The sequence below is a fragment of the Apteryx mantelli genome, unplaced genomic scaffold (assembly GCF_036417845.1).
Source record: "Apteryx mantelli isolate bAptMan1 unplaced genomic scaffold, bAptMan1.hap1 HAP1_SCAFFOLD_87, whole genome shotgun sequence".
NCBI classification, from domain to species: Eukaryota; Metazoa; Chordata; class Aves; order Apterygiformes; family Apterygidae; genus Apteryx; species Apteryx mantelli.
Genome location: NW_027118811.1, coordinates 214,758 through 242,534, shown reverse-complemented (window position 1 = coordinate 242,534; position 27,777 = coordinate 214,758). Strand labels below are relative to the sequence as shown.

The following is a 27,777-nucleotide window of genomic DNA, read 5'->3' as shown; positions in this document are numbered from 1 at the left end:
TCAGCGAAACAAAAACTAAATAAAAATATTATCAATAAAACCTTCATGTTATATTCCACGCTGCTTGTGACTGCAGAATTGACGTTAGCCACTTTCAGTATAAAATTAGGCCTGGTGTACCTTTGACCTGGTGTACCTTTGTAGCCACTTTCAGTATAAAATTAGGCCTGGTGTACCTTTGTAGAGTGCTGAGCACACAATTCTCTCATTCGCACTGCTATAACATAATATAAATATCAAACAATGATTGAAAAGAGACAAAGGACAGAGTCAAAAAATGTGCAGCTAGTAATAAATTGTATGCATTTTGAAGATGAGAAAAAAAACAATGACAAACATTTCCAGGAACATGAAACACTTTGGCAGCTGTAATACATTAGCATAACCAAGTGGTTGACTTCAAATACAGTTTTTCTCTGGTTTGAAAATGTCGTTGAATTCATGTCTGCTAAATACAGTTAGCAGGCTTCCTAATCAATTGAAATACCCTCTGATGCACCACCCTTTGTCTCCCCTTTGAAGCGTAACTATACATCTTTCACAGAGCTTCTAAGTAAGTTTTTAATTTGTGTAAAATGGGTAAGACAAAAATACAGAGCTATAATATATTACACCGCTTCTTTTAGGATGCTGTTAGAAGCAAGTTATTCAATGCTTATCAAAAGGTGATTTAATTAAATTATAATGAGCAGATATAGACACTTGATACTCACCTTAACAGGTTTTATTGACCTGGTAAGTAGAAAGTAATGTTCATCTAATAGGAAGTTGGTGTGTGTATGGTTACACATGTTCCAGGCATTTTCAGTTAGTATCTAGCAATCTTCCTATTTTAGCCTCACTTGCAAAACAGCAAGTTTGTTCTTTTAAAAAGAATATTCTGAAAGGGAAAAATTCTTCTAAACGGTTGCAACAAACGAGGGTATTTTTATTTGTGTATTCAGTCTGCCTGGCTAAGGTTATCTCAGATCTCAGTAACAGACTTTATAGGAAAAAGATTACTGCGTGTGTAACTCTACTCAAGCAAACACCAGACAACGTTCCTCGTGTATGAAAATAATATACCTTTAATTTATTTACAAGGCTGACAAACTGGATGAAGCGGCTGTACTTCAGACGCACTGCAAGAGCTTTCCTTATGAACTATGTTGCTATTCATATGTCTGTATTTTCTTTCTATCAGTTATAAAACATACAACCAAAAAAGAATCAGGAAAGGACTGTGGAGTGAGATAAAAGGAACGTACACAGTTATTAGAAGTTAAGAGGAAAAAACAATGAGGATCTTTCTATACCCAGTTTTGAAAATGTCATTTTAAAAGGTGAAGATCATTTTTTCACTACTTAGTAATATGAAGGGGCTGATTTTTTTGACCTGTCAAGAGAGGGTGATTCAAAATATTGCAAAATGTTAACATCTACAGTAAAAGCCGGTATGTCTCAAATTTGCACGCTAGCTAGTAACGTCTGTCAATTGTACAGAAGTTTAATACATATTGAGTTCTTTAGGGAGCTTTAACATCGCTTAGCCGTAAAACACATTTGACATTAAGATAAGTAAATGTAAACTATAGAGAAAACCTGCACTTCACATTTGTTACCTTCTGGTCAGCAATTTGCAACACCAAATTAAGAGGCTGTTACTGTTTTCTATCATCATTTTATATCTCCCATAAAAGTGCATGTAAAAAAGTTCACAGAGGTGCTAGGTAGCATACAATTACAAAAAAAAGTCTGTGTTTCTGATACATTCAAGTTGCTAAATTTATGCACTAAAATGAAAGATACGATGCAGACGTGGTATCAGTTCTTTATCTTTGGTAACATCTTTTCATTTGATTATAGCCATATTTGCTCTGATATCCATTTTGTGCATGGTCTGCTATTATTTAAGCCAACAGGAAGCATTTAAATGGATTTAAACAGCATCAGCATATTATTTAGTACATTCATGACTTTCTTCGTACATTCTTTGAGAATGTTGCTAGAATATGGGGAAAATGAGCAAATGCTACTATCTATTATAATCTACTCCTGCTTTAACATAACACACTTCTGCTAATTCTTGTCATTAGGAAAAAATGTTTTGCTTTTTGGTTTTTTTAAAAGGAGGGATCAATATGATTCTAAGAACAATAAATTCTAAAAATCCGAAGTAAAAATACCAACTATTTTGTACTTCCTTACAAATGCTAAAATAGAAAATTACACTGGAGCTGACTTAAAATTTGATACTATGAGCCATCTAAGTAAACAAAAAAAAAAGGACCACAGAGAACATCAACAATTGCTCCAAGGCTTTCCAGAGACGGTGTTAAGCAATCACTGTCTTTACTGACCTAAAAGTGAAGGCCTGACTCTCTCTCACCATATACATCAGTATAAAAAGAAGAGGAAAACTAATTTTTAAGCAGCACTCTCCAGTGAATAAATCATACAGCAAAGTCACACTGGCTTCCTGGTGGTCTTGGTTATGCGCAAACATATTAAGGATGTAAACTTGATCACGTGAACCTAAGTTATGCTGTTATGCCTCCACATACCTATTAATTGCACTGAATCAATTTGGATAAAGGAAGGAGTTCACATATCCCTAGACCTGAAAAATCCAGAGAGTGCTGCATTTATGCAAAGAATGAGTTACATTACCATAGCTCGTAAGTGGGGACCCTGCAACACTTCATTTCATCACAAAAACAATCTTTGCGTGTACTTCTTACATAAATTAAATATTAATACTGGAAACCTTTGGAATAGTAATTTTGATAGAGAGCAAGGTCTAATTTTTTTTTAAGTTCTTGTTTCAAGTCTTTTGGTTTTTTTTGTTGTCTCTGCTATTTTACAAATAGAGTGACCAGCAGGCAATGGCACTACCTTCCATGGCTATAGGCTTGGGGGTGCTCTGCTAGCTTTGCCCAGACAAGCCATCCTTAATTGTGCCAGCAGTGACGCTGAACACAACAAAATAAAAATCACGGGGGCAGGATTAAGCTTGTGGTGTCAATGCAGAAGAACATTTACATTGTGTCTATTCTCAAGTCTCAGTTCATAACTATAATAGTTCATTTCTTATTTATAGAAATAAAACATGGGTAACAGTTAAAAACGGAAAGTATACCATTCTGACCCATTTTTGACACAGTATTATTATTTTCAGTATCTCAGTATCATCAAGAACAAAAATAGCGTATAGCTGCAATTACTGTAGAAGCAAAGACTGCTATTCCAATGAACATGGCACTTTCAAAAACCGTGAAACTTGTAAATTTAAATGAAGGTTAAACTTCAAACTTTCAATTCACTAACATGCCTGTTTTATAAGGGTATAATGAAAAACTGCCCCTGAAGAGCACAATGATGTAGTTAAAAAAAAAAAAAAAACTTTGTTATTAGAAAGTGATAAAAAAGGAAGATGCAGAAATGGGGAGTGGACTAATACAGTTTTAATACATGTATTTGCACCAGTGAAAGTCATGTTCTTAATGAGTCATGAATAGCTCTATCACTGATGACTTATGATCTTTACCCATGCACAAACGTAGTAAGCCACTTCCCACTGCTGCAGTGCCCATGTATATGCGACACACACACACATTAACAAGCAACAATCTTAGTGCCTAACTGTCCTAGCTGCTGAGCGCCCTCAGCTCCCGACAGGCCCCTCAGGGAGGTCTAAAACAAAGTGTAATCCTGACAAATAATTTAGTGGTCAAAGTCTTAGGAATTTCAAGAGCCAGTCACTTTCTTGCTTTCTTTGCCGCCTTCAGTATATCACCCTTTTTCCTGTTAGGACGCCGGCATCTTTCATCAATGCTCGGTATACATTCGTAACGCCACACTTCTTCCTTTTTCTCCACGGGGTAAACTGCTTCCACGTAATGACAGATCAGTCTCAGTCTGATGGGATCGAGTTGTTTTTTGTTACAAGCACCTGAGTGGTTATATTGCAGTCTGAGATTCTCTGGAGTAAAGAGTTCTGGAAAGAGTCTTACCAGAAGCCGGGCAGCAAAGTTTCCAACTGAAAGGCTCTGCTGTGCTATCTCTCTTACCTCCTTATCAGACAGCAAATACGGAGAAGGCACAGGGAAGTCTGGATTAGGAGCTTCTTCCTGCTCTTTATCCTCAATAAAATGAGAGGATTCTACCTGTTCAGTCTCATAAAAACTGGATGATTGCACATTCTGTTGACTATTTTCCATCTCCCTTTTGGCCCAAAATCTATGGAAAAAATCACTGACTTGAGGCAAACACTCCACATGCCACACAGCTGTGTTCTTCACAGAAGGATAACAAACTTCCACATAGTTACGGATAAGCTGCAGATGAAGAGAATCAAGTTTGCTTCTGTTGAGGAAGCCGCACGCACTGCAGTTTCTGTTGAATTCATCATCGTTGAAGAGCTGCACTAGCAACCGGCAGGCTAAGTCTCCACCTGATGTGCTTTGATCCATCATTTGTTTGAGCTCTGCAGAAGTCAGCCGGTACTCAGGAGGAGGCTTGAACTCTGCGACAGACTCTGCTGGACTGACTTGCTTCTTAATTCGGCTGACCTCCAGAGACAACAGGTCAACTTTGCTGTGAAGCTGGCTCACATTGGAATTGAGGGTGTTAAGTGTGTAAAGCATTTTCGGTATCAAAGAATATATATTTGGATCGGAATCTGTGGTGGCAGCTGTCACAGCAATGGTTGCAGCAGAGTCTCTTGTGCGCTGATCGTTCAAAGTCTGAAGATGCGAGGGACTGCTGGGACTGATTTTTTCAAACAAATCGTAAGAAGCAAACTGCTATGTTCCTGGTGGGTTCTTCTTCTCTGTAATTTTGTGTGAGATGCCATAGAGAGGTTTTTTATAACATGGAGTGCTTATGTCACTGAAGGCTTCTTCTTCACAGAGCCGTGCTGTATTAGGATTCTTGTTCTTGTTTGGCTGCTCTGTATTTACCTGAGTGGGTGAGCCAGTGTCTCTGTTCTTCATGTTTGAATGGGGGCCCTTTGAATGAATAAATACTGTATTAGCAAAACTGCCTTAAAAATATTAGCTATAAATGCGTGCCTCTTAAGCAGGTATCATTACATAAATATGCACTGCCAAATTTTCTCCAGAGGACTTAATTCTGTTACATATATCAAATTAATAAATGCATTAGAAAAAAAATCAATTAAAAATACAGTAAAGTATTATTTAGGGTTTTTTTTGTTTTGTTTCATTTCATTGTTTTTTGTGTTGGTTCATGGCTTTCCCCATAGTATAGAAATGCAATTGTAATCCTAAACACTTTTACCCCACAGAGCTCTAAATACTCTCCCAAATTAAGTGGCATTATCCTCCACCTTGCATATGAGGATCTTGGGCTGCAGAGAACTTGGGTGGCAACAAGTCAGCAACAGAGCCAAGAACAGAATCCAGATTTTCTGACTCCTAGTCCTGTGACCTTGCCACTGCCTCCACCAACTGCATTTAATGTTTCAACATTCTCTTTAGGTTAGCTTTTGAAAACACTGCCAAGGCTATCAGACACCAAAATTATGCTTATTCTCTTCTTTCTGATGTGAAAGGTTTATATAGCTATTTTTATCTTTGCAACGTTGTACAACTCCTGAACAGGTTTCTGAGAATGAGTAAAATTAAAATATTATTCAATTCAAACAATAAAAACCTAAAAACGTAGTATCTTGATACTGTCTTTTTAAAAAGGGGAGTCTAAGATTTCTTTAATTCTGAAAGGCAAGGAAGTGTAGATTCACTGGATTTCTCATCTTCTAAATGGTTTCTATAAAAAACAGCACTAAGTTCTTAAGAAACTCATGTTCTCAATCATTTTCTAACTCTTCCTCATTGTTTGAAATCTGAAGCAAGCATTTTATCAACTTACAGTAAATATTTACAGTAAATATTTACAGTGATTTTTCTTTTTTTTTTCTTTTTTTTTTTGCAAACACATGGATATTGCAAATAATTCTTAGGAAGTAGATACAACAAAATCAAAATCCAACATATAGAATTCAAACATGAGAGGTGAAACACTAGAATAGGATAACTGAAAAGATTATGGACTCTCCTTCACTGGTTAGACAAATGTCTGGATTGTCACAGCTGGGATGTTGCACCAGTTCAGAAGTTGTAATACCTTCCATTCTTATCTGTTGAAATCTTCTGCATGCCTGCATTTTTATCTTTCAGTCAATATGTACATTCATACCTGCCTCACTGACATCAAAATCCGTTCATAGATGGCAAAGTTACAGCCCTATTTCTCCCACTGAATAGCCAAGGACTGTGTGACATGAGAGGGGCTATAATCAGTCAAACTTAGTTAATCCAAACCACTACCTGTTCCTATGTTCTATGAAAAACAACAAAAAAACTTCCAAATGAGTAAATGAACCTATAAATGTGTTTCATAAATATGACAGCTCCCACATCATTTAAAGAAATAGCCAGACAAGTAATGTGTGCAGATTGGGTCAAGATTAGCTATACTTGACTCTAACTCATTACTAATGTAAAACTAGTTAAGTGACTTGCATTTTGCCTGTAACAGCAATAAATTTAGCCTACAAGATGCAAACAGAAAAATCAGAGCTGTGTATAGAGAAGTCATCTCTTGTGCAAAGCGTCTTTTCTTCACACTGGGTAAGACATCTTGCTGGCTCCCTGAACCATCACAACCAAGCAAGGTCTGTTTCTGTTTGTTGGATTCCTGTAGGCAACCAACTGCGCCATCCAGTGAGTGTTCCTCAGAAGATCTGGGTGTTACCGAGAAGTCTAGAGCTTCATCTTCATTTTCTGTTTCTACTTTCACAATATCTTTTCTAGGAATTTCTACTGGAAAAAGAGAAGGTTTAGAATGATAAAGCACTCTCTCCAGAAAACCATGATACCCTTAAAACAATATCTTTTGTGCTTTGTTTCTTTTTATGAAAATGTATTTTGAACAACATAACTCTTTTTTATCACTTATATAATAAGTGCATGTTAAGGCCACCCCAAAGTCAATTTTTTATTATGCAAGGAACCATAAAAACATCTAGTAAATGCCATTTTCTTCCCCGAAGAAGAGCTGAAAGTATAAATAAATAAAGTTACGGTAGGAAGAAGGGTTTTTTGGAGTGGGAGGAAGGAAATAGAGGAGAAAATACCATGAACAAAAAAAAAATAGTAGGATGTTTTAGATAGCTTTTCAAAAATCATTAATACAATTTTCCTTGATGCAGCTGCATTCTTCATCAGGTTATGAAAGTTTTCATTCAATAGATATTTTTGCCTGATTATAAATTACACAAAGTGTAACATTTTACCTTCATCATCATCAGTGATTTCAGCTGAGTTCATCTTCCATCTCACTAAAGAACAAAACAAAAACAAAGTGGTATCAGCACCTTCTGGAATCAGGACGTATATTTTTATAACTATTTTTAATCTACAGCCACTGGTCATTAACAGCCCATCGGTGATTTCCAGTCTGAACTTTTGCACTAGCCAGCTATTTTAATGACTTTCTCAGCCATCTATAGTCCTATCAAGCATGTAAACTATACTGCGAACAATGTAAGATAGCCAGGAACTTGTTTAAAACTGTACATCTTTTTCTGATAAGGAGAAAAAATAAAAGTCATTTAACCTTCTCCAGAATAATAAACTACCTTGGCAAGATATAGATGGAAGTTGTCTGCATTAAATTCTCCACCCTGTACTAAGTGCCTACTTCTTATTACAGTCAAACGCTTTTATATTATCATTGTGGGTCATAATCTAAAGTCATCACAGAAGCAGAACTCACTGTAAAGTGCAATATACGTGCTGGAATAAATTTTCAGTTAAAAACCCTGTCTTTTGATATGGATTGCATTAATTCAAAACAGAGGAATCCGTAGATTTGCATTAACACTCATTTTTTTCTTACTGGCAGCCAACAGCCTCTAAACAACACAAACATGCTTTTTGTAAGGAAAAAAACAAATATTTGTTTTATTATAGCATGATTTTAGCCTTACCTCTCCTATAAAAGACCGAGTTGTATTTCTGTTTCCCTGAAAACTGATTTTGCAAATTACTTGAGATAAACATCTGTGGACATGTCCATAAAAAGATATTTTAAATCTGTTGGGGATCTACAAAGCAAACACCCCGATCAGATCTCACTGGCCATCATGAGTACACAGCTGCAAACTGACGCTTACAATTGATAAACTGTCACATGCTGATTATGTTCATCTACACCCAGCATTATGTTTACTTGGCCCCAGAATATTTTACATTTTCCACAGTTACATTCCTTTTTCAAATAGCTTTCGTTCAACTCTTCGTGCCTATCCTTTAGCCAAGGTCTGAAATTTGTCAATGTTACTAAAAAAGACGGGCCTGGTTCTGTCCGGAGCTAGAGAATAAGGCAACTAATCTATCAAAACTGTACTTACAGCGTCCGTGTGGGAATTGTGATGAAATAAAAGAGAGAGAGAATCTGTACTGGAAAAAATAAAAAATTTAGTCTTAGTCTTCCTTTCTAATACTGTTGTATAGAAATTTATTTAAAATAATCTCAAAATATTGTTAAAAAACCCTGCAAACACTTGAATACTGAGTAGCTGTGACTTCTTTCACATTCAGGGTAAGATTTTGTACTACAGCACCACGACAGGTAGCACATACATCCAGACAAAGCAAAACATGGATGGAGTTATAAAAGCTGCTCATACTGGACCATTTGAGGAGCCAAAATAGCCTCTGACACGTTCATCTTCAGTATAGCCCCAATACATAGCCTTGCAAACAGCATCCTTAAGAGAACTGCCTTCACCATTTTGCCACCGGAAAATCTCCTTCAGGTGGACGTAGAGCCACTATAAACGCCTTAGATATCTACTCCTTTTATCCCACATAATTCCTTCCTTCAGGATTTGCATTTATGAATTGATCTACATATAAATTATGGCAGCTTAACAGTTCTAAAAATCACTTCGCTTAAACTTGTGCAAACTCTGTAAAGACATACCAATGTGAAACCTAACTGGCCCACACCAACCTGTAAACCACCCGATAAGTACTGGCGAAGGTCAATACCCAGTGTTACTAACTCAATACTACTTATGAACTTAGGTTAAGCCATTACAGTTCTTTACGAAAAATCCCAAGAAGATAGTGTATTTCCTACTGCGTCATCAGAAAGCTATGTTATACTTTAAGAAAAGTATGTAACACTAAATGTCATATTTTGCCCTGATATCCCATATACACTGATAGTCAATTTTTGGATCTTAGACTTTACTACACCGTATCAGGCTTAGCTCTAAGGGGTGTGGCACAAAATGCGGACATGCACAAGACACACAATCCTTTTGTGCCTGAGGTGCAAGTAAGCAAATCAGCTGATCCTACTACAGAATATTTTCAAATGGAAATCAAAATGTTTAGGTTTTCAAGCCAATTCCTATACTGCAGAATTGGAGCAAACCACTAGAAGCTGGTAAACTAGTAATTACAGAGCCAGAAGGGAAGAAAATAAGGGGGAGCAGGGGACAACACAAAATATCTAAGTGGGGATATACAGCAGAATTTTTTTTTTTTTCCCTCCTTTTCACTACTCAGCGCTACTACTGCTACTCAGATTGGAAGAATGCTTTAGGAGAATTCCTCTAAGGTAAGACAAGCAAGCTGGAAGGAAAAGATAAAGGAAGATCTGAATAATCATTCCTTAATAAAAACTGGAGAAAAGTGAAAACTGAAGCTCAGAACATATCTTGGTTAACAGCTAACTTTCTAAAAGATGCAACATCAGGAAAACCAAAGCTATCCCAGACTCAGGTCAAATAAGATGAAATTAAAACATTTTGTTTCACACCTTTGAAACAAAGAGTTATTATTTTGGAATTATGTTTTTGATTTGAAAACTGCCAGCATGCAATTAAAAGCAAATGGTCCAATGAGCATCAGAACTAATGAAGCTTCGAAATACCGGATTTTATATTTGGTGCCAAATAAAAACACAATACAAAGACGAGAGGTCTTGCTGATGATACATAATAAAAAGAATCTTGTGATCAAGGCAATTCTCTGCCCCTGCAATCATTCTTTAAGAAAGTCTGACTGATCATTTTCAAGTTACAACTATTTATATACATATATACCTACTTATATATGACTATTATATATAAGTATACATATATTTATATACTTGTAAAAGTACAAAAGTGCATACATACCACATACAGAATACAATTCCATTTTCACAACAGAAGCGTATTATAATTACAAATTAAAATGAATCATTATCTTAACTAATATACTGTAATATAATAAAAAATACTGTTACCAGTTTTATAGAAGGATTTGTTATTCAGTAATTTAAACGCTTGCACAAGATGGTATTGTTCAGTTCGTTAACGCATGGATAAGTGTGTAGCTGCTGTTTCTTGAATGCAGATTATCTACGAAAAACTTTAATATTAATATGTTCATGAAGGCTGGAAGAAATGTCTCTAATTCTTCATTATCAACTGTAAGAACCTGCTATTAAAAATACATGCTTTTAGACATTACGCATTATGAGATGTTTATTCCTTTTATACCTTCATGGTGGTACATTGCTTCCTATATAAAACTCACAGGCCTCAGTGAAAAGTATTCTACTTGATTTTTTTGTGTGTCTGATGAGGTGAACTGTTCCCTACATTTTGGCCAAAAGATAAGATACGTGTGTTTGCTAGTAACATTAAATATTCCGTAGAGTACAGGGAAAAAAAGTTCAATCTCCTCACTTTCAGCACGCAGTGAAAGACACACAGCAATTTCTTTGAAGTAAAGGTAACCTAGTAAAGCTAAGTAAATGATGAGAACACCAAAAAAGCTGCTGTTCTAAGGAGATAATATTGGCTAAATTTCACAAGCTCTGTGTATCGAACTGCTGTTATTTTACTTCATACTTAAGAATAACATGAAAAAGTCGCTCCTTCTCTTACACATGCCCTCCCGTAACACAATGTTAGCAGAACAAAATGACAATATTATTACACTAGATAATTAAAGCATAGTCCGCCCTCAGTCAACCGTAATTATTGTCTGTTTATTAATCTTTAGCAGAGGATGACGACTAATTAATCTAGCAGATAGGACACTCACCGGACAGTAGAGTGTCCGCGGTTCTGCTCCTCACCTACAGGTCTCCGCCGTACGTCACGTGAAATGTACCGGGCCAAGCACCAAGTGCCCGATCCTTCCGCCTCCCCAGCCGTAACTGACTCCCTCCAGCCTTCTGAATTCCCACGTCTTTGCATCACAGCAGCCAGGTTCCGAGGGGGAGCCCAAGGGCAGCCGTGGGCAGGTGGGAGCAGTGACGGCAGGTGGGGGCACCTCTAGCCGGGAAACTTTGTCCTGCACGATGTTTTAGAAGAAGGACCCCCCCACATACATAAAGGCATTGAAATAATGAGCGCAAACTCCCGTTCTCAAGAGGATCCCACCAGCCCTTTCAGGCCCGGAAGGAGAGCGGACCATAGGCACACCCCTGTTTTCAGCCTGTCCAGCAGCTGCCCGTTGCTCGGGGAACACGATGCTTTCCAGGGTGTCTGGCTCTGCTGCTGGACGGCAGAAGGGAACCTAGAGAACCAAGAAGTCTGGGTTGTCCGTTGGGAGCCAACTAACTTAGATCTTTTCCTTCCTAGCTTAAGTGCCGGATTCGGCAACTTCAGAATTACACTTATCATTACGATATATGACATTCCCCCCATTTGTAAAAAAACACTGCAACTCAAATTCAATTCAACAGAACTACCACATATATACTACTCCAAAACGGAGCCTTAAAATGCATTTATTAGAGCCAATGTTTGCTTTCTGCTCAGTTCAATGGGATAGTGACTTGACTTTAATTATTGTAGAAGATCTCCTCAAATAAAACCCAAAACAATGCAAATAATTTTTCCGGACTTCCTGGTATTGTTATTAACATCCTTATTTTCTATTTAAGTATCCTTTTATTGTTGAAAACCTCATCACCATACTCATTACGATCATACTCACAATCTTTAGAATAAGCAAATAACTAGAAAGGGTCACTGTCAGTGTACTGCACTTCTGCCTGAAACATCTTCACCGACTAATGCTACAAAGTAACACCTAAACCTATTATAACACACAGAAATAATAATAATAAAAAAATCTGTATTATTTGTTTTGTACACCTCACCGCTTTGTATATATTCAGTCAGATATCCTTACAAATTGTGATTTTTTTTTTCCCCTAGAGAAACATTTTTTAAAAGGGTTGTGAAGTTACTTGAACTTGAGAGGTTGAGGTAGCAGGTTAAGGAAGTTAAGTCTGGTACCTGAAACCACCTTAATTAAAAAAGAAGAGAAAATAATATTTGATTTCCAATCGACTGTGCATCTTAAGAAACTCTGAAATAAGAATGTTGCTTCAGTTGTCTGAACAAAGAGCAAAATGCAAGAAGACAGCACGAAGAATAGCACAAAAAGCATGTTTTCTATTCTATCAATCAATTTTAATACAGCAGGGTGCTGCTAGCGACCCAGCAATGGAGTTTTTGAATAAAATTTATTCTTGATATTCGGTATTGATATTCAAAATACTAAATAACTTAGAAAACATTACAACCAAGTAACAACTATAAACACATGTATAACACAAGTTTTTAAACTATGAAAAAAATATTTTTAAAAGAACCAGTAGATGTTGTTGGAAGCATTACCCCTATGGACAGAAAAATCCCTATACTTAACATAGTTCGAAAACCTCCTTTGCTGCAATAAAACCTTGTTTTCCTTCAGTAAAGTAGAAGATGCATTCTACAATAATGAACTCCGGCTGAATGGAGAAAAACTATGGAAGAAAAGTAGAACTGTAAGACTTTTTGAAATTTTAATACTTCTAATACAGTGCAAGAAAATAGCCAAGGCGTGACCTCTTCTCACTCCTTTTACTTGGGTCAGAAGAGCTAGCCACTAAATCGCTCTTCAAAGGTGACTAGCATTGCTAAGACCACATCCAGCTCTGTGTGTGAGTGACAGTAGTTCCCCAGGTAAGACACTATTCCTAAGAGAGGAGACATGCGGTATTAGAGAGTAAAAACTAAGGGTGAAAGTGGAGAGAAGGCAGATGGCAGCAAGGACACAACTTTATTAGTTGCTGAAGGAAATTATAGTTGCGGTTGACGGAGCAGAAATCGTTAAATCTACGAAAGATACTGGTGGAGCAGGCACACGATTAAAGAAAAAGAATGTTTCGTGATAGAAAGGGAAACTGGGCTTGCTCAGGAAAGGTTATTGGATCTGTAATAGAGCAGGAAAGGAAGCATTTGGAAGACGAGTCAGAGGGTAGGAGACCCAGCTGCTCATGCTGCTTCTCAGCAGAACTTCCCAGAAGGGCGACAAACGCAGTCCTACACACCCTCCGTGCAAGGGTGATCCAGTTCCTGTGGTCAGAGGGCAGCAGGAAGAGGAGCTTTAATTCCTGATCACTTCAAGCTGGGGCTAGTTTTTGAGAGGTATAGTGCTGTCTTTTGTGAACTTTGAAAGGAGCATAAATAGTTGACCGGTACTCTGTTCTTTAAAATACTTTAAACTGTTTTTAAGCAAGGAGGGAGAATTTTGAATTTTGCTGTTTTATGTCTGTGCTGATACAAAAGAGGTTGGTAGGAAACGTCAGTCAGTACTATCTATCATGACTAAAAATTACTACATTACACCTTTTTCACAGAGTTAGGATTTGGTTCTTAGAGAGGAAGGGTAAAGACCTTGGCAGGGAGGGTCATGACGAGACATTTTATTGCTTAGTGCCTGGGCTTTCTTAGAAAATCATAGCTGGAGGATCCATAACAGGGCTAGTAGAGCCTTCCTTCCTCCTCTCCTGTGAGATAAGAATAATAAATGGAAAGAAAGGAACAAAATTAAAATTGCACGAACACTGTGGGAATTTGCTTTCCCCAGAAAATATTTATGATCGTTCATCTTCTCTCTCTGTTTCCAGGTGAAAATTGGTGACATGCTGGATCTTATAGCAGGTGAAGACGAAGAAACAGGAACTGCTGCAGTTATGCGTGTTGTCTTAAAAATATATATCTAACAAGACTGAAAGTGAAAAATACCAAGTAATTTTGAGGCATTGGAAAAACTTAAAAGCGCCCAAACAGGATGTACTTAAGTAACAGGAGTTTGCATGTGGCAGCATGAGATGTTTTGTAGAAAACCATATCATTTGTTGTTAAATATGAATTTTGGTTAAACAGAATTACAGTACCCTTTTTAAGGGCTTGTGCTAGAATGTAATTTCCCTCTGCTGTGTGCATCAATATTCCTGTGCTAAGTCTGTCACTTTTTGCTGTTAGTTCTGTTTCGTGGCATTGCAGGAGACAAGACCCAACTTTTACATTTCCAGGTAGTTTCTCCATACAGAAGTTATATATAATGAATGAATGAAGACTAATTTGATCACGGTTTAATTGCTGTCTGATTTTGTTAATTAACATTAAAGTTGGCATCATAACAAGTAGGATAAATTTCTTAGCTTTATCTCTAGACTCATAAAATACTTATGTAAAATTCTGATTATGTAAAACTACTTTTTCTTTTAATTATTTATTTGATTTTGGTTAACAATACCAACTGTGTGTTTATCTACACTGCTGCTGTAACAAAAATACAAAAAGATACTGGTTGCAGCTGTGCATTTCTAAGTGGGAAACAGTGACAGAGAATGAAGGCAGAGATACTCTCTCCTGTCATAGAACGGGCACATCAGTGAGGACAAGTGTGCAGTATTGCTTTTTTTTTTTTTTTACTGTTACTGAACAAAATCAACTCTCAGCTTCTGTCACATACTCATTTCAGTGTGGCGTTTAAGAGAATATTTAGTACTTATGTTCGGTGGCTATAGAGATCTGAGCAAAGGTCAGGCAATACTGCCATAAAAAGCTCATGTCTGTATTACTACAAGAACAGGCATCTCAGGATTAATCACCCACACTTGTAGTATTGAACATATGCTTCTGCCAACACAAAAAACTTTTGGGGATGAATTGTGGTTCTACAGCATTTTTATTCTGTTCATGTGTATTTAAACAGCCGCACAGAGATGTGTGTATGGAGGAAAGCTGGCCAGTCGGAGCAGGTGGCAACTGTTCATCCAGTCCGTGGGCTGTTCCCTACCTGGCCTGAAGAGCCTGGAGGGAAGAAGACAGCCCAGAAGAGGCAGCAGCAGCATGCTCCAGACCACTTGTTCTTGCACATTCCTCAAATCTAAGTGAGCAGGGAACTAGGCAAGAAATTACTGCTCATAAAGTGAACCTGACGCTCTGGTGAAGCGCTGAACTGTCAGGTACACATAAAAGCTCTGGTCATATAACGACTGGGCTTTCACTGCAGAAATGTCCCTGACAGGAGAGGAAGCAATGGTACGCACTTAGTGAAGAGTTAATGGGAACCATTGGTTTAAACTACCAATAGCTACACTATGGCTGTCTTCAGCCAAGCTACACCTGCCGCTGCCCATTGCCTCCGAAGTGCTGCTGCTGACTGCGTTATTTAAAATGTTGAGGAGGGAAGGCAGGATTGAATACAGCATATTGAATTATATTGAATATAGCATATTGAAACATAGCATATTGAATTCTTCTCAGAGTCTCAAGCTAGGAGAAACAATTTTAGCACTGCAGCTTTGGGTTTTTCTTTTTTTTAAAAACCTCTTGATCAATATAGCTCTTGTTTGTGCTGCTTCTGCAAACGCATCTAAGGGGAAAATCATTCCGGAGGAGAGGACTTGCACAGAACTTAAACATGGTTATTATGGGTTTGTTTTACAGTAGCAGCTCAGGGCCCCATTATACCTAACTCTGTACAATGCCCTTGTCTTCCGATGCAACAGGCTTCCAGTGCAATAGGCAAAGGATTTCAGTGGTGCCTGTGTAAGACATTTTATTGTTGTCTGTGTGGACAGGAATTTCATCTACATGTTTTTTTGCTAACTTTCACTGTTACCTTTTGTTCAAGATATTTATTACACTTACCAGAACAAATGTGCAGACGTTAACAATTCAAACAGAGTGACCAGAAGGATTTATGATCTCATGTACAATGATATTGCAACAGAAAAAATTAAAAAAAAAAAGGGGAAAAGGATCATCATGCCTCCATTATACAGAAACGGGTATTAAAGGCAATGTTCAGTTGCTGGAATAAAAGGGTTGAGTAGTTTCAAATCTCTGCACTGTAACACCCAATAACCCTCAGATGTGTGAGGCCAGAAGGCAGAACAGAGCCAGTGTGTTTTGTGTTGTCCATTATCTTTCTATATTTCAACCCTCTAAGCTCTCCTATTGTCATCTCTAAATTAAATAGCTTCGATTTCAAGGCTTTGAACAACTTCACCTCAGCTCACATCTGTGTTAGAAAATTAACTCCTCTGCTTCTCTAACTGGCAGTCTTATTTTTCTTTTCCCCCTATTTTTTAAAGTGGAAGTACCGCCTGCTTTTTCCTCAAAACCCACCCACAACCCTGATGTCTGCACTTTTTGCAGAACAGACTATCTTTGAAAACCTAAACGAGATGTAAATAGTTAGATGTAAAAGGACTCTAGTCCCATCTGCCCCCATACTGCTAAAGGCTACTGTATTATGTTTACCCCCATATTTTGTGAGAAACAGAGCTACCATTACAGTGCAGAGATGTTGCAGATGTCATACGCTGGAACAGATTTCAGCATCCCTTTCCAAGTATATGAAGGACAAGAAGGTGATCAGGAGTAGTCAGCATGGCTTCACCAAGGGGAAATCATGCCTAACCAATCTGATAGCCTTCTCTGGTGGAATGACTGGCTGGGTAGATGAGGGGAGAGCAGTGGATGCTGTCTCCCTTGACTTCAGCAAGACTTTTGACACTGTCTCCCATAACATCCTCATAGGCAAGCTCAGGAAGTGTGGGTTAGACGAACAGACAGTGAGGTGGATTGAGAAGTGGCTGAATGGCAGAGCTCAGAGGGTTGTGATCAGTGGCACAGAGCCTAGTCGGAGGCCTGTAGCTAGCGGTGTCCCCCAGGGGTCAGTAGTGGGTCCAGTCTTGTTCAACTTCTTCATCAATGACCTGGATGAAGGGACAGAGTGCACCCTCAGCAAGTTTGCTGACGATCCAAAACTGGGAGGAGTGGCCGATAAACCAGAAGGCTGTGCTGCCATTCAGAAGGACCTGGACAGGTCGGAGAGGTGGGCGGAGAGGAACCTCAGAAGTTCAAAGAAGGGAAGTGCAGGGTCTTGCAGCAGCAGCGTGGCATTGCTGCAGCTCCTGGCTGACAAGGTAATCTCCTTGCAGGATACATTAGGAGCTGCAAAATATTGATCTGTAATTTAAAACTAAGACTAATGTTTGTTATTGGACACACGTGCTAAGGTCTGTAATTACATTATGTCTATTTTCAGATGATCATTTCAGCTGTTTATCCTATTTTGCAAAACAGTATACAGTTTCTAATGCTACTTGCCGCCTGTGTTATTTTAGCATATAATTACACTGATCATAAACACTGCAAAACAGACGTGGGGTTTTGGTCTCTTCTCAGTATAGCTGGCACTGTACACGGTGTCTGTAAATAATGCCTACAGCAACTGTCTTCGCCTTCCAAGCCTTGACTTTAAAGTTGAAAAGATATGTTTAATCCCTAACCTCCTTCCATTTTCTAGCTGCTTTCTCTCACTGAAAGAATTTGCACAGCACATGAGATCTTCAGCCTTATGCATAGAAACATCCATTATGATTTGGAAGGGTTTTCCTAACATCATTTAAATTGCTCACCTAGTCAAGTTTAGATTAAAACTATAATATACAAGTAGACACTGGGAAAAAGGTTCAGGGAGAAAAATGAGCCAGACCATTCCTGCCATGTAAACAGAGAGGAATTCTCAAAAGTTCACAAGATCCTGAAATTACAGGAGAGAGTCTTGCAAAGCATCAGATATTATAGCACTTATTAAAAAAAACAAACAAACAAAACAAAAAAAAATCATGAAGTGATATACTGAGGACATTTAGAATATGAAACTGATTTCTGATTCAGCAGTATAAGAGATGGGAATAAATTAAAAGAGGGTGGTCGATCATCTTTTGCAGGAAAGATGAGATGGTGATGGAGTTGCATAATGAGATAGAGATTGAGTAATATGATTATAGGTATAATCCAGTTTAGGAACAGAACTCTTTTTCCTGCTCTGACACTGTGGGGCATCATTTTTCTTTGGAGCCTTTAATATTTTCAGAAGAGAAATGAACATTCAGAAATAAACTTCCAGCATTGAAATCCAACCATCATGCAAATTCTGCAAATCAAAAGCTGAGCTGGTAGCATGTGCAGTCTGAAGTCACACACCCCTTTCAATTCTAACACTGAGTTCTCACATTGCTATTTGAACTTTACATATAATAATTGCCTACTTGTACACATCGGTCATTTTTGCCTGCCATCACTCTGCATATGTTGTACTTTTAGAACCAACACACCGTAAGCTCAGACTTCTGGATATTGTGAATGAAATACCTGTAAATTAAGGCATTTTACCTCTATGCAAGACCTCACAAGTGCTTTGGGTGGTAAGCTCCATTATTTCTAGCTACTTTGCTACAAAAGCCACCTTCATGATTTCTTGCCAACTTCAGAAGTATACTAATAATGCAGAAACCTTACAAGGTATGGGATTGTCTTTGCATAAAAAGTTGAATTGATAGCAACATTGGTACCTTCCTGCAAACCAAAACCTTGAGCGTAGCAGAATGCTGGAACATGCAATCCAGGAAAACTTGGTTTCCAAATGCTAAATGGTGCTGGGATTCCTTTGAAGGTGTCTTTCAAACTGCTGTCAGAGAAAAAGAGATGAAATCTTACTTTTAGAATATATTACATTTCCAGAATCGGGCTGAAAGGCGAGACAGGCACTGATTGCATTAGCAATTCTGTGTGATGGCAGCAGAGTCTTTCCAGGTCCAGCCTCTCCTTAAAAGCAAATGAGCCATTCTTCACACGTTGTTGCTCCTTACCCCCATGCTGACAAGAACGCTGTGAAATATTTGTGCTGATAAATTTTAGGTGGATTTTGTATTTCATTTTTGTCTCCCTTTACAACCTCTAAATGTGAACATTTCCATAAACATCTTTACCAAGGTACACATAATTTCTAAGGGAAAGACCACCATTTTTGAAGAGAGGCATACTTTTACGCAAATATCTTTTGATGTGGAAATAGCCATTTAGAGTGACATTTTTGCTTAAAAGGCAATTTCAGCAGCAGGAAGTCGTACAAAATTGGGAAAATGGACATTTAGAGTCTGAGAAAATGGAAGAGTGGCACATACCACACTGATCTACAATAAGCTATGTACCTCTGGCCCTAGAAAAAGGTGACTACCATACTAGAAGATCACTGTTGTTCAGAGAGTTTTGGTTAAAACAAACAAGAAACAAACCCTTAGAAACCTTTTTCGCTAGCTGAGGATCACAATCACAGCTGAATTAGCAAAACATAATATTGAACAGTATTTTCTAGGCTGTAATTCCTTCATGTGCAAGAAAGAATACATTTAAAAAAAAAAGAAAAAAATCTCAGGAGAATGTTCTTGTTGCTTTGGCTAGTCCCTCTGAAGGACCTCAAATCCTCTTTGTGGAGAGTGGCAGAGCTCGTCCCACAAACCATACAGAGAAGGTAAGGATCACGGCAGGAACACGTATGGTCCCGACAAACCAACCAGCTGCAGCTCCTGTAGCATGAAATATCTGTATGTGCACATCAACATTTCCTTCAGAGCAATAACATCACGATCAGGCAATGCTTGCTGGGCGAGGAGCTTGCTCCTCCAGACATCCCTCTGCTCCAGGCTTGCTGCCAGAGGCTCCTCGGGGAATTTTCCAGGAGCATCCAGCAAAGCAGGTTGCCCCAGCACCCACTGAACAAAGGTACAAGCCCATGCCATTTTCTTCAGCCAGAGTTTCTCATCATCCCGTGCAGCCGTTTCACCAGCACTGCATGCCCACGTATCCCTAATGACATCCAGGGCGGCTCAGCTCAGGAAGCCACCGTAAAACTTTATTGCACGAGTGGAAGCGAGAGCAGATTCAAAGCACCCATTAACATTACCCTCTCCAGCAAACACACACTTCCAAATCCCCTAGTTGGTTCACAGCCAGTCCTGGGTATCTGCTTTATTAGATGACAGGGAACTCATTTTCTGATAAAACAGAACTTGCCAGTTGTTTTTAAAAAAGGTAAGCGCAACAGCTTCATTAGAGCATCTGGCATTTTGATGCTACTTCTCATAGCTCACCTAGACTGTCACATCCTCCCTCTGATAGGAAAAGGAACAGCAGCCATTTTATTTATTTATTTTGAGAGGCAGCATTTTTCTGTAATCAAGTATTACATTTTAAGAAGCTGATTTTCTGAAGCATGAAATGGGTATATAAATACAATTCCATGACCTGTAACATCCAATTTCAAAATCTTTTATTGAGCAGCAGCTATCTAACAGGAAACTAAAGATTCTCATTTATTGGAAAGTTAACCGTAAATTATTCAAAAGCATTAATCATGCAAAGTGAATTTTGGAACCTTACATTTATTTCAGATGTTTTGGTTTACTTAAAAATCCAAAATGCATTTTTTTTTCCAAAGCCAGGGCATGCATATCAAATCACTTTTTCACCCCTTTTCTTCATGTATCATACACAAACATAACAACAGATCAAAGACACAGCTGATAGCCTGCACCCGCGGAGCACGCAGCCTGGCATTCCTGGCATCAAGCAAGAACAAGACAGACTCCGTGGCATTGCATGTCCCAAATCTTTGCTGAACTGCATCAGACCTTCCAGAAAACCATGGTCTATTTGAGGTGAATTCCTGCCTCTGTTGACGCCATTGACAGAACTCCTGCTGGGTTCGGGGAGGCCGGGATCATGCCAAGGGCGAGAGGCGCTGAGGCATGAGAGATGGATTTCAGTCTGTGCAGAGCCTGTGTGGGGACTTGGACGAAGCTCCAGATCCTAGCTGGCCTGGACTCCCAACATCCAGAGCTCTCTTTCCTACAGTTAGCTTATTGCTTCTGTCCTAGATGGAATATATCTTTGTTTTATATTTTTCCCCAAAACTGCACATCTTTTTTTCTCCAGCTAAATGGTGCATTGCTTTTTCTCCAGCTTGAATCTCAAAAGAGCCTCCTTTTCTATGAGCGGACTGACTATCTGGGCCTTTACTGCTGGTGATTATTACTTTGATTACAGTGGCATGTAGCAGTCCCAGACTGCAATAAGGATCTCAGTGAACCGGGTTACTTGCATCCTTAAATACAGGAGATAAAGCACTTGTTTCTGCATATTCTTCCTCATAAGCAGAGATGCACATTTGCTAACCCAAATCTTGGCAACAGTTTCAGGTTTTAATGTTTCTCTTCACTGAACAGCACCATTGAAATTACTTTAACAACTAGTGGCATTTTCCAGCCCAGCTCTGCAGGGAAATCATTACTCTCCCATCCTGCCATGAGGCATCCTCCCCAAACCTAGCCATGAGGCAAGGGATGCGCCCAAGTGATGGTCAACCATTTGATTATGAACAAAACTTCCCGTGAAGACAGGTGGTGGAGCATATTCCTCAGAAATATCTTTTTTACTTGCTGACGTCCAGCTCCCTGCCCCTGAGAGGAAGGATTCAGCCTTCCCACCGCCATCCTGGCCCTGGAAGAGGGGAGGGAAGAGAAGAACCCGGCAGGTTGCCTTCGGTTTTGGTTTCCAGAGCATTTCTGCTGGTAGCACAGCTTTTACCTCTGTACGCTCAACTATTTGTGCAGTCGCAGGATGAACTGGACTGCAAGACAGATCTGGATTATACCAATCACTTTTCTTGGGTTAAAGCTGATCTCAGGTTGGTAGTTCCCCAGTCTTGTTTATCTGCTGATACTACTGCTACTACCGGGTACTGCAAGAGAGGGAACAACAGGGAGGGGAGAAGGTCTTCGTCTCCTCAAATCAGTTTTGTTGCCTGAAGAAGCGTCTGCAAAACTACATCCTGTAGCCTCTTATGTAGCTTAATTGGCAAATGAGAGTTACAGAACACTGACCTAAGCATAGAAAGATAAAAACAGATCCACAAGGTATTGAGATGGGATTTGCTTTGTCACTCCTCAACAACACAGCGCTTTGCACGAGGTCACATTTAAAAGGGAAAGGGTCATATTTTCTTCCTTTGGTTCTCCAGCATCTGTCCGTTTTTATAATTCAAGCCAAAAGTAGCAAGGGAAATTTCTGGAAAGGTTAAGCTGGAGTTTAGTGTATTGTGGTCCCATTAAGAACTCAATGGCAATAATCCCACTGATTTCAATAGGCTCCAAATTTCACCCAGTTGATTACTTTATGCAAAGCCGAAAAAGTTTGGGCCGCTACCTGTGTGACTGCATTGGGCACCGGTGTGGTAAACACCCAGCCAGGTGCGAATGACTTCAGCCAGACGGGAAAAATATGTATGCTCTTTGCCCCCATGATAAAGCATCCAGTCCAAGTTCGACAAAATGTGTTGTGGAAATGCATTCTTCAAAAATACCGGTGAGGATGCATGTATGACAGCCACGTTTCCAGAACACATGAAAAATCATCAAGCACCAGATGTTCTGCAACTCTGAGTATATTCCTTTTGGGTGAGCAAAACCAGAAGACCTATTATAAGCATTCTTCGTGAGGCCTGCAGTAATGGGAGAAAATGCTAATTCGGCAGCTCATATTTCTGAAACGACTTGTCTTTTCCTCCCTGCCGCTTTAGTGTTGGATTTATGCAGTTCCCAGGAGAACAGGACTGTGCCTAGGAAAGACTGAATCATAACAGGAGACGCTTCCTTTGTGTGACAATTTGAAGAACTTTCTTCCTTTCATAAACTCTGTGAAGAAAAAGCCTCCACATACGAAGGAATATTTTCATTGATTTTTCTGTAGGAGATACTGGGAAAACAGACACATAAAATCTCTTTTGCTTTGAAAAAGCAGGGAAAGAAATGTGTTTGTGCTCAGTTAAAATAAGTTAATATAGTAATCCCATATCCACATGGCAAGCTTTCTCCACAGAGCTCCTCTCTCTTGCTACCATGGAATAGGAATTGCTAGAATTAGATGCATGGGGTATATACAATCATTTTCTAATATTTTGGGTATTTTAGCCTATGATATAGCACCCTAGCGCATAGTGGGGAACTAGAATGTTAACTTACACATTTACACAGTTTACACATCTAGTTTGCATTCAAGTAAATAGCTCATCAAGTCAGGAATCGTCATCAGCGCCACTTTGCACGAGAAGAAACCGTGGTAGTGAGGAGTCACACCCCTGGTCTGAGCTCAGACAGGAGGGTGGTGGCACAAGTGGGAACATCACTCTGTCCTCTGACCCCTGGTGCAAAGCCTTCATCTCCTAGGTTAGAGTATGAACCACTTCCCTTGCTTCCCTCTCCAATCCAAAACTGTGTTCCAGAAAAGGAAATTACCATCTTTCATACGCAAAGATTTCAAGCATAACTATAGAAAAAGTGAAAATGTTTGAATCAAGTTTTTATCACTATCATAAAATGCCTTGTACTGGAAGGATTACACAGAAAAGGAACTTCACATCTGCCCGCACTGCTGCTATAACAGGAAAAGGAAGGTTTTGTAGGAACCAGGCAGACCGATCAAACCTTTCCCCAAGAAAAATGTGATCTATGTCATGCTACTTTCTTTCCGTGCTAGCTTTCTTTCCAGCACTACCAGTCATCTTATCACACTGATGAGAGGAGGAGAGAAGAACATCAGGGACTGATTTCCAGACTGAAGTGGTGGTCCAGGAGAGACCCCAAGCGAGCCTGCGGAGGCTGCCTGATGGCATTCTTCTTCCAAGGGCTCTGCAGGAGGAAAGCTGAAGCCTGCTTGGAACCACTGCAGCACGAAATGAGCAGGCAAAATATTTTTGACAGGTAGCCAAACCAATCAGTAGTTGCAAGAAATTCAAAACCATGTTGGTGCAAAGTGGTTTTTTTGTTTGTTTGTTTTTAAATAACAACTGATGCCAGAACACAGAGGTGCAAGACTCTTTGGCAACTGAACTTCACTATAGTGAAACATTGTCCATTTTGATGGATGCTATATTTTATAGAGGACAGAAACTACAAGCTTTGGTAATTAGTATTTGCTGCTTGTGTGTGATGCACCTTAACCTTAAAAGTCTGAATAGCAACTGGGGATTTCAGAAGTGCTTTTCCCTCAACCAGCTCTACTTATACTCAAAGGCAAAAATTCCTGCAAAGATCCTACCTCTTATTCTGCAGCACTAATAAAACCACCTTAGCTAAGCAAACAGCACAGTCACTGGACTGTTTAAAATTCAAGCCACTGCTTAGTCAAAAAGCTGTTGATGGAGAAAAATTTTAGTGCAAGCTAATGAGGCATAAGGAGACACTCTCTTCCTCAACCCTATTCACACATCTCTATTAAAAACTTACACTTTGAAGAAGTGGAAGACAGAGTAGCCTGGGACAGACTTTCTGTGATCACACCAGCTTGTAGAAAAGGCATATAGGTTTTATTTAAAACTAGGTTTTCAAAAAGGCTGAAAAATAATAATAATAAAAAAAACCCCAAACACTCCCATCATTTAAGCATGCGCAAATCAAGAGTAAGCCCTGCTGTTTCTTCATGCTCGCATTAATGTCGTACAGAATAGAATTTGATATGCAACTTATTATTGTTAAACAGGGAAACTAGAGAGCTTTAGAGGGGCCCTTCCATCACACGCAGTGCGGTACACATTGCGGCAGCACAGAGGGTCACCACGACAAGGGGCATGCTGCTCCAGAAGCCCACAGCCTTTCGGCAGATCCCTTTCTCTGCTGAAAGATGCCATTTTGACAAAATCCAGGTGTCTGTACAGAAGGCACAGACATCTGTTGATGGAAAGCAGGTATGGGATCTTTCCTGCTTGCTGCCAGCTCTTCCTGGGAATGCCCAGGGTCACTGCAAAGAAAGGAGCCTGTGCAGGGGCAGCTGCCCAAGGACACCACTAGCTCTGTGATTCCCGCAGAAGGAGATTGCAAACTTACAGGCCTCAGGCTGCAAGAAGCCCTTTCACTGATTTCAGAGCCCTTTTCCACTGATTTTCATAAACAAAAAAATTCCTCTTGCCCACCTGGGATAGCTAGAAGAACAGGTATCTGAAGGAAGACAACACTAGCCAGACAAATGCAAGAGGACCACTGATTACACAGATTCATAGACCATCAGGTCAAAAGAACTATTGAAATAACTGCATGACACACCATAGAGTTGTAACATTTCACTATACATCCAAACTGTAGATTGAGAGCAGAGCTAGTCCAGGCATAGGAGAAACTTACCTTGGTGGCATCTCAGCCTGGGTAAACAGCTGCAGCACCTGCACCCCCAAAGTAATTTGCTTTAAATTAACTTAGGAATCTACATCACCTGCTACCAGCCTACCCTAAAGAAACCACCTGCAGTTGCAAGCATTAGTTTACTGGGGATGAGGAAGGTCTGGAAAGTCTGTTATCCCTTCTTCTGCACTTATGCTGAAGGCAGGTGTGCTCCCAGCCACCTGATTGTGAAGGGACTTTGCAGGCCTTGAGAGCCCCTTCCACTCCAATTGAGGCTGCATCTACCAAATTGAATTCACAATTCTGGGTTGAACAACATTTGGAGATAATGTCATCTGTGTGAGGGAGTCCTTTATGCACTTGAATGGGGCTGTTTATCTGATAAAATTAAACCAGACAATAAAAAATATATCTTGTTCAGTGTTTGCCTGAATGCCTGTAAGAAAAAGAGGAAAGGGGGAAAAAAAGGGAAGGGAGCTATTTTCTCCCAGGGTACACAAAGTAAAATTCAGAAAAAACTAATGAATGGGAAATTAAAGCATTTTACAGTCAGATTACAGGATTTTATTGCCTGGCCAGAGACAATAATGATCTTAGGTAACACAGGGAGGGATCCTGCCAAAAGTATAATGAATCTAAGCCAAGACCCAGAATTTACAGGGCTGTCAGGATTATTGTTCTGCCTCGAATTTGCCAGTTATCTTAAAATAATACATTAGCTTTCTTCTGCATCACTACTAAGGCCTGATGCTGTTTTTTTCTTTCACTGATTTCAATAGCATTGAACTACTGCTTTACACCAATGTAAATGAAACTAGACTGAGGACCAAAGAATCTCATGGTACGAAATGTGTTTTTACATGATAATAGTTGCTGAGAGAAAGATCTCTAATACCTGCTCAGGAAGTTTTTTTTTTTTTTTTTTTTAATACTCAACCACAGTGCATGTTAAAATGTTGGAAATTTTTGGATTCATGTACAGGGAAGCAGGTTTTAATGTTGCAGAATTTCTCTACCCTTTCACATGGACTGTGATTCTCTCCTTTGGCCTAGAAGCACATAGTTGGGTTATTGAAAAAAGAAACATGAAGGCTATATTGCCCAAAATGCAGGGCGTTACCACCACTTCTGCACATCCTCTGTCTGATACCGATCTTGGATCAAGTATTCTTCTGTGGTCTAATCCTGATTTAAAAGAATCAGAAGGAATCAGAATTTATCCAAAAACACAAGCCTCATTTAAATGAAATTCAGCAGCTTCTCTATTTTTGAAGGAAAGTATATTCGACTGGTCTGTATTTTTCAGTTTGGAGATATATTTGTCAATAAAGAGAGTGGGGTTTTTTTAATTGTTTTATTCTTGAAGAATTTTTCTTCTCCAGTGTTTAAATACTTCTGAATGTCAACCCTGAATATTATATTAGACTGTTTATTAATAGGCATTTATCTTTAAGAGAAACACACATTGAAAACAACTCAAAGAACCTTTCATAGGTCTGAAAGAGAAAGTGATGAATTAGGTAAGAATGGAAGAACAAACTGCCTCTGAGCACCTACGAAAGTGCATAATAGTGTCCGGCTGCCTGTAGAGCATTAATAATAAGGAAGAAGAGAGGGGCTGTTTCGTACGCAGGAATGTAACTCAGAAAGAATGAGTTGAAATAAGGGAGGGAGACCTGAGGCTGAATACCCTAAAAGCGCCAACCCTACCTTGGCAGAGGGAAGGACTGAACGAGCTGATGGGTCTGAGCCACATCTATCCACAATTACCCTGTAGCTTCAGATAAAGAGGGGGCCAATTATTTTGCCTAGTTGAGGTGAAGCTTTGCTTTGCTTTGAAGCAATACGCACAATATTATGAACATCTGAGGAAATGCAAAGTTGTTCAGACTAAACTATTTCGCTTTGGTTTAAATATAGACTAAACCGTTTGGCTAAACTACGTTAGCTGCAATTAACACGGTATGGTAGAGCCTACCGGTATAAGTTATTACTTCATTTAGACAGAGAAGTCAACATGTCGGTTTTTATTAAAATAATAGCAACAAAACCAGTAGCGGCTTCCTGGTGGCATTCGTTTAACCCTGTCGCCAGTGCTCTGTAGCCAGGGCGTTTCAGAATGTGTCTGCTTTTGCACTCTTTGATCTCCAGCTATTGAAGAAGTCCAATTTTTTTTTACCAATCTGTTTCTTTTTCCCTTTTATTCCTTGATAATCAAGTGATCAAATGACAAACCGCCAGCCAAGACACGAGCAGATGAGAAGGGACGCATCGTACTGAAATAGGGAAGCCGGACTGGTAAACAGAGGCTTTCGACAACTGGGACTGGCCCAGAGGAGTGCCGGGGAGAAAATATTAACTAAGAACACACAAGCGCTCATTCTTTGC

At 39.2% G+C, this 27,777-nt stretch overlaps 1 pseudogene; it reads right to left on the bottom strand.

The window, feature by feature from the left end:
* Positions 1–4,106: 4,106 nt before the first annotated feature.
* Positions 4,107–7,331, bottom strand: LOC136996824 (BEN domain-containing protein 3-like; annotated as a pseudogene).
* Positions 7,332–27,777: the final 20,446 nt, after the last annotated feature.